Genomic DNA, 12,632 nt, shown 5'->3' on the forward strand with positions numbered 1-12,632 from the left:
CTGCTTCTGTTCTCCTTGAATGTGACCATGTTCATCAAAAGTGTTTGGCTGATGCAGGAAGAAACACGGGTGGTAAAGGATGGAATGAGTTCCTTGGTTTTTGGAATTTTGTAGAACATCTTTGCCTTTCCTCTGCCTGAGAAGCAAGCTCTGGTTTGAATGGATAGCAGGGCTTCTCAGAGCAGTGGGTTCCCCACTTGCTCACTGTAGTTGCAGCACATTTTCTTGTACTCACTTTGACACCAGCCAGCAAGATTGTGGCCACTGCTATTCTGCTAGTGGGCATGCACTATTGTCCTACCAGATGTCACCCAAAAGGAGAATTTTCAAAGGTCAAAGTCTTCAGAATTCAGAGGTGCTAAGCCTAGGAGCAAAGTTTAGGCCCAGTACTGTCCCTTCTGGGCAGGAAGCCTTATGGGAATGCTCAGGTCACAGGCACAGAGCTGCTGTTGTTACTGCCCCTGAGATGGCTCTTGAAGCATCACAGAAGTCCTTCAGTGGGGGTTGGCTTGCTTTGGATCCTGTGTTCCAAATTTCCAACTTGTCTTTCAAATATGACATGTCAAAATGCAAAGGCACCACTTTCCCACAAGGTAGCTGATAAAATTTGTGGCCCCAGAAATTCTTCTCATTTCTCTTTGCAGCCCCAGTGGTGTTGAGAGCAGCACTGGCTGGAAAAACAGGCCTGGACTTAGGATGAATAGAGCTGCTGGAGATGGTGGACTATGTGTTGTTCTGTACCTTAAACCTCCTTGTTCTTATTGTCAAAATAGTACCTTGGTGATGCTTTGGGAGCCCATCCCTATGTATCAGCTAAGGGTGACTCCACCTCCAGGCTAATGGGGATGGACCATGACTGCAGTTGAGCCAAACTGAATAGACAATAATTTGAGCAAAGCGATTGACTGAGGGATGGGCACATGACTAAGACTGAGCCAATCAGAAGAGGCCATTCATTGGCCATAGTGATGGGTTCAAAGATGGGCAGATGATCTAGATTGAGCCAATCAGAAGAAGTCATTTCCTGACCATAGGGATTGGACCAGGGATTGGGCCCATGGTCCTGAGAGCCCATGAGAAGTCCTGATAGTTGTTTCCCCTGAGATTTTGGGGAACAGAAAGTTTTCCCTTGACTTCTAGTTAGATTTCAAGGAAGCACAATGTGAGGCCTAGAGTTGCTGATTCCACCCTGATGTGGAAGTTGAGAATAAAGTCAGTTTCATGGATGATAGTGAAGTGTGATAGATGACAATGCATTTTAAAAATCACTTTATTCTTCACTAAAATCCACTTTCTGGTGTATAGTTCTATCAGGACATAGAGAAGCTCCATTACCACACCCCTGTTTTGTGCTCTAACTTTTTGTAGCCAGAGCATCCCCAGCCCTGCTCTCCTGCAACAGCCACAACATTCTTCACCCAAGCAGTTTTAATTTTTCAAGAGCAATTCATAAGGGGAATATAAATTAGGCAGCTTTTTAAGGTTGCTCTCTTCTACTCAGCACAATGTATTTAAGATTTATCTTTATCATCATAGTTGCCATCATTTGATCCACTTTATTACCAGATAACCCACTCCATGGATGTACACAGTTGCTTTTGCATATATCCACTGAAGGACATTTGTGAACATGAATCTTGTTTAAATGCTGAACCCAGCCAGGCTGGAAGCTTAGCCAACTTCTAAACTCACTAACAATATTACTGCCCTTCAATTCCAACTTTGTGTAAACTTACATGGTTTGAGTGTTCTGCGCATTGAAGGAATATTTTTTTTTATTTCAGTAATGAACTGATGAAGGAAGTCTTGTCTAAATTAGTGAGAGTTCCAATGACAAAGGGCTGCCTGAATGACATTCCTGTACATGAAGTTGTACAGCAATGAGCCAAGGGCTGGGTTGCCTCGTGGAGTGGCCTTGGCAGGTGGTAAGAAGTGAAAACACACTTGACACACAGGAAAACAGATTCTCAGATAGATGAAGTGAGTCATCTTGAGGCGTAAAGTGGCAGCCTGGCTGCAGCCCGGTTGTCTCTCTGCCTCTCCTGAGCTCAGCTGCCTCCCCATCAGATCGCAGTACAGCTGTTAGGATTACATAGTGAATTTCCCTCTTATTTAAACAATCTCCAAGGTGTCCAATTTAGAATAAATATAAATGGAAATTAGTACAAGGTAATCAAAATTTCCTGCTGTTTAACAGCTTGACAGTGCCTATAGGAGCTCATAATTACTGTCACTAAGAGGTCCATATGATCCATTTAATAGTGCACATTCTACATTTGAGGTGCCCCGGAAATCCTTCACGTAGGCTCAGCAGTTCTTCACTGTTGTTTTTCTGTCTTTATTTCCTCCTTGCTAACAAAGCAGTTTATGTTGAGAAGGAAGTGTGCGGGGGATTTAGTCTTTTTAGTAGGGCCCTTATGATGAGTGTCAACATGTGACCAGACCCTGTGATGGCATGCGGTGGGTTCTCACTGGTGGCTGTGACTGCACCACCTGTGGCTCAGCACCACCTAAGAGGGGTGGGTGTGCATGTCTCGCAGGCAAGGGTCCTCCACGTGGAGATCAGGGACCCAGGCTTCTTCCCACTGGTGGCTCTGCCATACTCTAGGGCCTCCATATCTGCTGTTTGTCCCCAGTGGCAGGTGGCAGCTATTGATTCTGGATTTCAGGTGATGTGTGAAAATTGGACTCATAGTCCATTGGCCAGAAGTAATCCCATGGACACACTTTGGAACAGAAGAGGCTGGAAAGGTCCCTGCCTGAGGAGCTGTGGGTAGTGCTCTGCAGGGTGGGGGTTGTGTGTTTTTAAATCCTGACACGTGACCATCTCCCTCACCAATGTGACACCTCACTCTCCTTGTTCTACACTCAGTGTCCAGTATTCTGTACAAGACTGTTTGAGCCTTGGGGTTCATGCAGACACCACCTACTACTCACCCTCATCCAAACCTGGATATTGTGGTGCAGGAACATGTTCAAAGACAGATGAGAGCCTTCCATTGCACCATGGCCTAGTCCTCTCTGCCCAAAGCCTTCAGTTTTCTGTGATTACTTCTAGAGCAATATGTGCTACACCCCTACATCAAGCATTTGAGTTAAAAATGTAGCTATAAGTTAAAAATGAAGATGAGGATTAGCTGATTTACCTGCCTTTTGTTTTTTTATTTTTTTTCAGGTAGTATTTATCTATAAGTAACAGAAACTTTGGCTACATTAGCTCAGCCAAGCAGGATTTAAAAAAAAAATTGTCTTATGCTGTGGCTAGCTCCTCTGACTATGCTGTGGCTAGCTCCTCTGCATGTGTTCTTAGCATGTAATTCTGGTACTCATGGTCACACTATGGCTGCTTTATTTCATCTCTCTCAGGATGGAGCACAAACATGCACACATGAACACCTCATATTTTTAGTGGGATATTTCAAGTGTCCTTAGGGAATAATTTATTATTACTTTTTTTGGAAAGGCTACTGGGTGTAAATATCAACTATATTGCCTTTTGCTTACCATATGGGCATTGGGAGGGGGTCTGCCTGGAGAGGGGGTTCTCATCTACAGGGGGTACCTAGTGCCATTGCTGTCAGCACCAAGTCCCACACCTCCTGTAATGGTATTTTGCCATAGTGAGTTAGGAGCCCCTCTGGAGGCCAGTGGCAGAGCAGCCTCTAGACTCTGCAGCACATCTCATGTTTCAGCTTGAGGTGGCCTCTGCTTCCTTCCCCCCAACATGCACCCACTTGCTTCCTCTCTTGCATATGTTTGTTGAAATACTGAAGGGGCAAAGCCCTTCCTCCAAACTTTTGCTCCAGGGTCTCTCCTTTGCTGTGTCTCTGTTCTTTCAGGGGAACCCCTGTGGTCAGCCTGCAGCTTATATTGAGCTCCAGGTCTTTCTTTATAGAGGAGAAGTGTTGTTATGTCTCTGGATGGAATCAGCAATACCTACTCATTCCAGGAAACTCTAAGATACTTGATGGGGGAGCCTGTGGAAGGGGTTTTAGGGGCACCACTAACCCAGTGTGCAGGCCTCACCTTCAGGAGTGTGCATTTGGATTTTGGCTTGGGCAACTGGATATGTGATTCTAAAGTTAACTTGGAAGAGAGAAAACAGGCTAGCCCAGCCTGTGGTAAAGAAGAGCAGTCCCTCTGTTAGCCTGCTAAGGCTGCTGTCCCCAAGGCCACAGGCTGGGGACTTCTACTACAGAAATTTGTTCCTCAGAGTTTGGAGGCTGGAAGTTCAAGACTGAGGTGTCATCAGGCTAGTCACTTAACGTCTCTGTGCCTCTGACTTTTAATTTATCAATAGGAATGCTAATCAAATCCTCAAAACTGAAAGACTGTTGATATTGAAAGCATTAATGCCTGAAAAGTGCTCATAATACTGTTTGGTATGTAATAAGGATTACACAAATAATGAGTATAATCATGATCCTGATTTTAGTGCCTATAAAATGCTCAGACCAATACTGAGTCGATGATGATGAAGGTTCTATTCTTGTTTGCTCTTCACCCTAACATTTCTATTTGCTGCTTAATTTTTGTTGCTGTGGCACACAGTCATCTTTAGCCCTCAGTGGACCTGCTGCTACACAGTCCAAGACCTGTGGCCAGGATAGACTTCCCTTGCCATGATATTCACTTCTATGAGCCTATACAAAGTGCTTACTATGTGCCCAGTAGGGTCCGAGGTGGTCTTCCTGCTCTTGTTCATTCACACCATCTGAGGCCCATAGGGAAACTCGGGACCCACCCAGACCACATGAGTAGATTCTGACTCTAAGTCTAATGCATAACTCATCCTTTAGTGAGGGGTGGAGGCAGCTGTGAAGTGTCCTTTAGGGCTTTCCTCTGTGGGAGAACCTGTGGGAGTCCATTCTATTGCATAGTCACTGATTCTAGTTGTCCTCCCATCTGTGTCTGATGAACTTGACTAGGAGCAAACAAAGCCCCTCCTCTCCCTCACAACCCCCCCCCCGGAGCTTCTGCAACCTCTGGTCTCCTCTGCTATGTCTGCAGCTCCATTGATGCACACCCAAGGGTCTTCCTGGATGCCAGATGCCATGTGCAGCTTCTGATGGGCCCTGGCACTCTGAGTTTCTGCTTCTGATCTCAGAAGTCTGGCTCTGCAGATTGTGCCTCAAACGCCCCTTAGCACCCTCCTGTCTCTTCTAGAGTCTGCAGGATCCCTGCCCTGAAACCATGCTCCCTGGAGTCTAGTCCAGTGATTTTATTTTACATATTTGGAGTGCTGATCTGAAAAAAGAAGCTCTGAGAAGAGTCACTTATGTCCCAGATGATGCTCTTCACTGTAGCAACATCACACTGGGCCAGCTGCTTCCCAACACATGTGCAGGGCAGAGAAGGGCAGTGTTTATGATGTGCCACACTGTCCAGTGGCCTCCAAGGGCAATCATTCCCCATGCTGTGCAGTGGCTTTCAGGGGCCACCCTTCCCAACTCTGTCTAGTGGCCTCCAGGGGCCATCCTTCCAAACTCTGTCCAGTGGCCTCCAGGGGTCATGCTTCCCTATGCTGTCCAGAGGCCTCCAGGATATGTCCTTCTCTACACAGTCCAGTGGCCTCCAGGGGCCATCCTTCTTATGTATAGGAAACATACCTGCCCCGGTGGGAAACTTGCCACCTCCTCTTTCCCCCCAGCAACCACCTGTGACTCTCCCACTCTGTGGTTCACACTGTCTCTGGTAACTCATGTTGGGGATCACATCACATGAATCCTCTCTTTGTCATCATCTTATTTGCCAATGGCTTTTAAAGTTAACATTATATAAAAGTGACAAAGTGAATGTTATCTTCATAAAAGCACAGAAAGAGCTTGCGCTCCTGCCAGCACCCTCCTACAGACAACCCACTGGTGGCTGGTGTTCACCTCATGCTTGGTGCTGCCGTGTGTAGATTCATCATCCTGCCTCTGTCTGAGCCTTGGCCACCTCCCTGAAGATTGTTCCCACCCTCAGCTGCTGCCACCCTATGGAGCGAGCTGTCTCCTTGTCCTTGGCTGGTGGAAATGAGGTTTCCTCCCATTTTCTACTGGCTCTATGAATGGCACTGCAGGCCATGTCCTTGACTTGGACATATGTTAGCATCTCTGTGGGTGAGAGGCCAGTTCCCAGGGCCTGAGCCTGGCTCCCATGGCTCTGCCATAGCTCAGGTGAGGTCATTCAGCTCTTCATGCCTTAGGTTCCTCTGTATAAGGTGAGCTGATGGTTTCTTTCTTTCAGATTGTGCCATAATGGACTGAACATATGCAGGCATGGGGAGGGGTCTCCCCTGGATCAGTGCTCACTTGTGATAGCCATGGTGGCTGCTTCTTGCTGATTTGTTATTGCTGTGCCCCTGACACGAATCTTGAGGGCTGACTTTTAGAATCTTCACCTCCTGCATATGGTCGCTCTCATTCAGTGAGGAGGTCCACAAAAAAAGAGTAAAGTGTGTCTATGGAGTCCCTATTCAAGACCTCTGCAGACCAAGCAGGAAACAGGTCTGATTTTACTTTGCAGTTACCATGTATATGTACTGAGGTAATAGCTAAACAGAATACAGGCAGCCACCAATGCAATTTCTGCTAACTGCTCTTGCAGTGACCAATCAAGGAGTGGGACATAGAGCAAGCTCAGGGACTGCAACACATGGCCTCATACCCAGGGCTGTGTCTACGGGATAAGTGGCCTGCCTCTCAGATGCCCTTAAAGTAAGCCATGTATTCAGTACTTCATACACTTTTCTGCACACTATTTCATTTCTTGCCTAGAGATATAGACTTCTGGGTGCAACTGGAGGTTTGATAATAATAACTGAAGCCATGTATAAAATGAGATTTTTTCAGTAAAAATTATGAGAAGAAAAGATGTCTTATGAACCAGGCCTGAAGGACTCCTGCATTGAACAGGTTGATGAATGATCAATCCTGAAAACCATGGCAGATCTGTAGCAGGAGAACCAGGAAAGCATGACCCCACACAGCCAGGAGAAGGAGACCTAGGCTAGAAGGTAGCAGGCTGCATGCTGCAAAGAGAGCAGGCAAAGGCATAAGCTGTCCCAGGTCTGTTGCCCAGGGACACCATCAGTGACTTGGATAAGGTGTTTTGATGGACTCTGGAAAAAAAGCTGGATTGGAGGGACTTGAGAATAAGTGATCTGAGGGTAAATTTTTGTAGGGATCAAGGTCAGATGCATGTAGTAGGAACCCCAGAAAACACTGACAATACCAAGACAGGGGTATATTTAAAGCCAGAATCTCCACAAGTAGGTGTTAGTCTGGTGGATTCAGTATGTCTGAGCATCTAGAATTTTACAAATTCTGGCTGCTACAGTCATGGGAACAGATTTATACTTCACTCAGAAGGAAGAATGGAGAGACGGGGCAAACACCCTTGTGCATTGGAGTCTGCTTCCCTTAAGGCACACTTCCAGAAATGTCAACCAACATCTATGACTGTTGCCCAATTACATTGCTGCTCTTGTTCCCAGGCCTGCCCCTGAGGAAGTCGAGAATGTGGTGTCAGTCATCAGTAGGTGTCTGTGGGGAGCTGGGTCCAAAGATGTTCCTAGGATACCAAAATCGCACAATGCTCAAGACCCTTCTGTAGGATGTCAGAGTTTGCATGGGGCCCAAATACCACCTCCTGTGGACTTCAGTCCTCTCTGGTCACTCATAAAATCTGGTAAAGCCCACAGACTCTCGGCAGAGTTGCCACACTGTATCATTCAGGCATAATGAGGAGGACAACTGCAGGTTCAGGACAGGTGCAGCTATATCCATCCTGTAGTTTTGATCCTCAGAGGGTTGAATCGCTGGCATGGAAACCTTGGCTACAAAGGGCTGCCTATGAGTGGCTGGGCATGCTGCTAGGCCCCTCCCACCACATCAGGGTTTTCCTGCAAGGACATAATTGGAGACTGGTTGTCAGATGAACAGCTACCAACATCTGCCACACATGATGGTGGCTTCCCCTGTGACCCAGCATTTGTATGGGGAGGAAGGGAGCAAAGGAGAGTGTAGTGGGGAGCCTCAAGGGAGGGAGGGTGCAGTGGGGAGGGGGTCTAGAGGAAATTTTTTTTCCCTGAACTGGTGGCTGCTCTGTGTTTAATGCTGGTAGAAGCTCATAATGCAGATGTTAATGTGGGCTGTTTTCTGGGGTCCTGAAATGGTCCTCCATGGATTTTTCAGACACTGTGGGGGCAGTCATCTCACTATTACTCCTCCCTTTAGAGAATTCTATTGAAAAGAAAAACCACCAGTTTTGTGCATAAGTAGATCTGTTGCATGTACCTTTTTCATATGGCATGAGTCCACCTTGCCTTCTCATCATTCCATGGTTGCCCTCCAAGAACTGGCATGGCAAGTGCCTTTAGGGAAATCCAAAGTAACAGTGGAAATCAGAGACACACACACCCTTGGTGATCTTCTCATCCAAAGAAAGGAGCTGGTTTTCCTGGTCACTTGAGGGGTGGGTGTCTATGGGCTCAGTGGCACTTCACCCCACCACTTTTCCTTGTACCAAGGTCAGTTCCAGCAACTGCTGGAGAGAACACCATGGGTCACCTGGCTCAGCCATTGAGGGCTGATGTTGGTTGGGTAGCTGGCATCAGGCCTCCATGGGTTGCCATAAGACCTTGAGCCCAGGCCCAGGAGTGCATTTTCCCTCTGTCCCTGATGTGGACAGTTTGTTCTCTACATTCTTGCAGAGAAAAAGTGGAGGTCTCATGTTCTACACCTTCCTGCTGATATGGGGATATTGTTACAAAAATATCTCATCACCTGATCCAAAGGGGATGAAGATGGCAATGCAAATGTCTGCCTGGGAAGGGCATGTGCCCTAGAATAACCAGAAAGGGCCCCTGAGTTATGTTACCAGGTTGCTTGTCCTGTCTGTGGATTAACCTCCTTGGACAGGGCTGGAGGCCTCCACAGTATACAGGTGTGTGATTGTGAATCTGGAAGAGCAGGTGAACTCGAGCACAAGCAACCACTGCAAGAGTGAGCGGTAGCAGAGACTGTCATCAATCAGGATGGAGGAGAGACCAGGTGAGGGAGTGCAAGGCTGGGCCACTCTGCAATCAGAGGAACCCAGTGCCTCGGGGTTACTGTAAAGAGAGCATCCTCCAGGAGCAGGATCCAAAGATTTTACATCAGCTGTCTTCTGAGGCCTCTTCCACTTCCTGCACTGCCCTTGCCTCAGAGGTTAGAATTCCTCTCTTTTCAACCTTTGTCCAAAGTATAGACAAAACTCCTCCATTTGCTGCCCCTTAGCATGGGTCAAATGAACATCAATTTAAGAAATGCTTACTGAGTACAAAGGGACAACCCCAGGGAAGCCAGCAGTCAGCCACCTAGTTCCAGGGTAGTTCTGGCTCCCTGAAACAGTAAACACTGCCTCATTTTAAATGAAGTCCCAGGGAAAGAGGTCACTGCAGGGTCCATCCTGTTCTGCCTATTGAGCAGACATCTGTAACCATGAACACACCAGGTTCCTTGTGAACATAAAATCTAGGCTAATGCCATCCAGCTACCTTAACTTACTGGGATGTGGCTTGACAATTTAAGGAGTATCCCTGTCCCACAGACACAGGGTGAAGCCCACACATAAACATGGCAGATGCTTTCTTCCAAGAGGTGTCTTATGGGAGGAGTCTTACAGAGACCTTGAAAGCAATAACTGTTGAGAGTTTACAACAGGGTGGTGGCAGGCTGGGGCTTGGCTCAATGGTGGAGACTTTGGTTTTGAGGTCAAGGAGCTTGTGGAGTGTTCTGTGAGTTCTGCTCCAAAGTTGCTCTTGATTCCCATGAGCCTTCCTTTCCTGACTGCTCCATCTATAGCTGCCCACTCTACACCCTGGCTCTTCTTCCCCAAGAGCTCCAGGATGGGCTAGGAGACCTTCATCTTCCTTTGCCTTCCAGGTTATCCTCAAGGCCAGGTCTATGGAGCCTCCTCCTTTCTGAGTTCATTGTCTTTAAGAGGCAACAAAGCAACTTGAAGAAGTCAGAAAATCTCGAGAAATTTGCCCCAGACTTAGTAGTTAAGGGCCACGACCACAGCAGCTTTTCCCCAAGTTCCTAGCACTATATCACCTTCTTTAGGAAGTTCAAACAAAGGGAGCAGAGAGCAACGTCACAGAAATAATGGAAATCCAAGGCAAGAAGGGGATGGTTGAAAGCATCCAACTTCCTGAATAAATTGTGGACCAAAGCCCCCTCCTGGGTTTTCAGTGAGAAGGTTTGCGGGAACTTTGCCATGACCATGATAGGGAGGGATGTGGCTGGTGAAGGTGTGATTAATGAGTGTCTGAGTAACGACAAGTGAGCATGGAGATGCTGACAGTGTTACTTGGGAACCTGGCTATGGAGGAGACAGAGAGACTCCAGAGACTCAGTTTCTTTGTGTCTGTGTGTTATTGTTCACCCTCATTTTTCCCTGGGAGAATCTGCTGCTGGGAATGGGATCCTGGAGAAGGAGATCACACAACCATGATGTGAGATGAGAGAAGCTTGAACTGAGAACACCACCTGCCTCTGCCACTGGAGGTGTAGACTGGTGCCTGATATGGGAAGGGCCAGCACTGTGGTTCAGGCAGTGCAGGGAGTTCTCAGTGCAGAGTCTGATGCTTGCAGGGTTGTGGGCACGTGTCAGGGACTGGAAGGTCACTTTGATGTTCTATAGAGATGTGCTTTGATCTGTCAGGAGACACAGCTCTTAGGCCTGCCTCACTGATGTGAGTTTGCTCAGCAGTCTCTTGACATTGATGTTCCACAGAGGCTGTGGTTGAAAGAAGAGTAACCATATTTAAAGTCTGACAAACCTGCAGCATGTGACAGGAGCAGCCATAAGAAAGCCTGATAGATCTGTCCATCTTCCATGTGATCTGGGGTTGTGACCTTGACTCCTAAGGCTGTCTAGACTTTTGGGTATCTGAGCCTCTGTTGTCCCAAGGTTAATTTGGGGGCATCATTAAGAGCAAAGCAGTTGTAGCCCTGGTCTTAAACAAGCCAGCCACCCCTGGGCCACTGGGATCTAATTGTTCAAAAACTAGGCTACTGGTTGTAAGATGGATCCAAATTTGGGGTTTAGAACCCCTAAAGCAAACCCCAGCCTTTTGTGTATTTACTTGTGAAAGGATTTTGTAAGTCACAGAAGGCCCAAAGCAGGGCACAGCCTAGCTCCAACTTTAATGATCAAAGACCCTTCAGTGTCTGGTACTCAATGGCAGGCTCTTTCCCTCTCCTTTTATATAAAGGTTTTCTGTAAAGGTTTGGCTGTTCCATAATTAGGAATCCATAGCAAAATGAATGCCTTGTTCTGAGGACACTCCTACCTGAACTTGGTTTCTGGCTAATGAGGTGTTTGTCTCTGATTTTATCACTAGGTTCCTTCCTAAAAGAGGTGAATCAGAAAGAATTTTATCCTCTTGTATTATTTGAAAGAGTTTGTCAAAGTTTGCTGTCAGTTTTTTAAATATTTGGTGGGTTAGCTGTGATGCCACCTGGGTGTGGCCTTTTCTTCGTGTGATTACCAATGTCACCTGAGCTTGTTACAGGTCTGTTCAGGTTTTAATTTCCTCCCTGAGCCAACTGGAGTCATTTTTTGTCTTTTCAAAAACTTATCTATTTTCTCTAGGTTTTCTGATTCGTTAGCACACAACCATTCATAGTGTTCATTTGTAGCCATTTTTCTTTCTTTAAATTTAGTAATTATGTCCCCTCTTTCATTCTTGGTTATAGTTATTTGGGTGGTTTTTCGTTTTCCCTTTGTCAGTCTAACAAAATAGCTTCTTTCTTTCTTTCTTTCTTTCTTTCTTTCTTTCTTTCTTTCTTTCTTTCTTTCTTTCTTTCATCTTTTTTTCTTTCTATTTTTTAGTTGTCAATGGATCTTTATTTTTATTTATTTATATGTGATGCTGAGAAGTGAATCCAGGGCCTCACACATGCTAGCCATGCACTGTATATCACTGAGCCATAAGCCAAGCCCACCTACTTGTCTGTTTTGTTATTTTTAATGTATCAATTCTTTTCTGTGTATATTTACTCTACATTTTTATGACCGATTTCATTAATTCTGATCTAATGTTTATAATTGCTATTTATTCCTAATACCTTGACAATATGTCTAATAAAAAAGTCCATTCTTTTTTTTTAAAGAGAGAGAGAGAGTGAGAGAGAATTTCAATATTTATTTTTCAGTTTTTGGCGGACACAACATCTTTGTTTGTATGTGGTGCTGAGGATCGAACTCGGGCCACACGCATGCCAGGAGAGCATGCTACCACTTGAGCCACATCCCCAGCCTCAAAATATCCATTCTTATCAGAATCAAAGTTTCATCCTGTTGATAGCTGTGTAGCTTTTATAGAGTGGTGTGGACAGAGCTTCTTTCTTTTCTTCCCAACCTAGTGTATCTCTGAACATAAAGTGCCTCTCCTGCAGGCATCATGGGACCTGTTTTTGTCATGTCTGATGATCTCTCTCTCTGTTGGACTGTCAAGCCAACTCACAGGAATGTTCTATTGATATATTGATTACATCTTCCATACACATTTCATATCTTATATTCCTGTTGTTTTGGTTTTCTTTCACTTTTATCAATTTCTTTTGCACTAGATGATTATTTTCTAGTGTAGAATTTTA

The sequence above is a fragment of the Callospermophilus lateralis genome, unplaced genomic scaffold (assembly GCF_048772815.1).
Source record: "Callospermophilus lateralis isolate mCalLat2 unplaced genomic scaffold, mCalLat2.hap1 Scaffold_544, whole genome shotgun sequence".
Taxonomy (NCBI): Eukaryota; Metazoa; Chordata; class Mammalia; order Rodentia; family Sciuridae; genus Callospermophilus; species Callospermophilus lateralis.